Source organism: Triticum dicoccoides, chromosome 5A (assembly GCF_002162155.2).
Source record: "Triticum dicoccoides isolate Atlit2015 ecotype Zavitan chromosome 5A, WEW_v2.0, whole genome shotgun sequence".
Taxonomy (NCBI): Eukaryota; Viridiplantae; Streptophyta; class Magnoliopsida; order Poales; family Poaceae; genus Triticum; species Triticum dicoccoides.
Genome location: NC_041388.1, coordinates 483413325 through 483414906, shown reverse-complemented (window position 1 = coordinate 483414906; position 1582 = coordinate 483413325).

The window sequence follows — 1582 nt, the reverse complement described above, 5'->3', positions numbered from 1 at the left end:
AGCGAGGAGGAGGAGGGCGAGGTCGAGGAGGCAGGTGGGTCAATAGAGGTGTCGGGTGTCGTGTGCTTCCGCTTGCAAAAGGCCGGGCCGATCCGGGCTGGGCAGGGCAGGTCCTACGGCCTGTTTGGTTGGAGGCAGTAGGGGCTGTTTGGTTGGCTTCCATAAAAATCTGCGTGACTCATACTTTGTTTGATTCAGCTTTTATCGATGGATTGAATCAAAGGACGAACTCAGCAGAACCCGATTCCAGAAATCCGCTGCCAACATCTGAATCAAAAGCTGAAGCAGCTCAGGACGTGCTTTCCAAAATCTGATTTCGCTGTGGGCCAAAATTTGAAAAAGTTGTATCAGCTAATTTGCCAAATGACCTACATCTTTTTCACATCAGATTTTTCACAGTTATTTTTTCACAACAGATTTTTTACAGCTACTTTTAGAAATCCATAGCCGAACCAAACAGAGCCTCAGGCACCAATCTCAGATGTTGGATGGAGGCGTGAGGTTAGGAACGTTGCCTGAGTAAAGAGCTGCCTATTAGGACTCCATCCAAGCAGTCTCGCAATCTCAGCCTCAGACGAGAAATTCAACGCGTGAGATTCCTGGCATCAACTCCAACGTCATAGCTGAGCTGCACGGCAATGGCCTAACGAACCTTACTCCTCGTCTGAAAAGTCTGCAACATAATACGTTGCAGCCCGAAAACGGGTCAGCACATGGAATATGCTCGCAAAGTAACACAGTAGAGCAAGAACAGAATAATGCTATCACTACATGCATATTTGGCTGGTGGAAAGCTCTATGGTTATAGTTTTTGCGAAAAGCCAATTTTTCCCTACAACAAAAAAATAGATTTTAATTTAACTATCATGGTAGTTGAAACATCATTGTGAAGGTTCCTCCAACTCAATCCCAATTAAGGTAATTATCAACCCAACAACATTAATTTAGAGTGATGAGATACTTAAGATACTCCAAGTACTAGATACTCAAGATGTCCATAACCGGGGACACGGCTAACCATAATTAGTTTGTACACTCTGCAGAGGTTTGCGCACTTTTCCCCACAAGACTCGATCGTCTCCGTTGGATTTCTCGCACTACATGGTGTTTGAGAAACGGATGACCGAGACACAGTCTTTCAGAAATATTAACTCTCTACTCCGGGCAGACCATACCAAACCTACAACCCACTACCTGTTGATCCACCTCTTCAAGAGCTTCACGTAACTTACTCAACTATGATAGAGCCCATAATAGCTTGTGGCTGCACACGGAAGTTTCTAGCATGAATAATCTCAGTTCCCTTTGAGTCTGGGTGGCGGTCCATAGGAAGATCACACGGGTACTCCGGGATTTCCAAAAATACAGGCAACACTGGGTACTCCAGGTGCCTCAATCCACCCAGATGCGTATTTAAGTTGCCGCCTTAAGTTTAACCATTAATTATCAATCTCATATCTGTCATGGATTTCACTCACCCAAACCTCGTCTACGAGCATAGCATAGCAATATAAGCAATACGTAGAAGTAACTCCCAAGGGTTTGAATGTAACAGGGTAATAGGTTCTACCTCATCAACTAC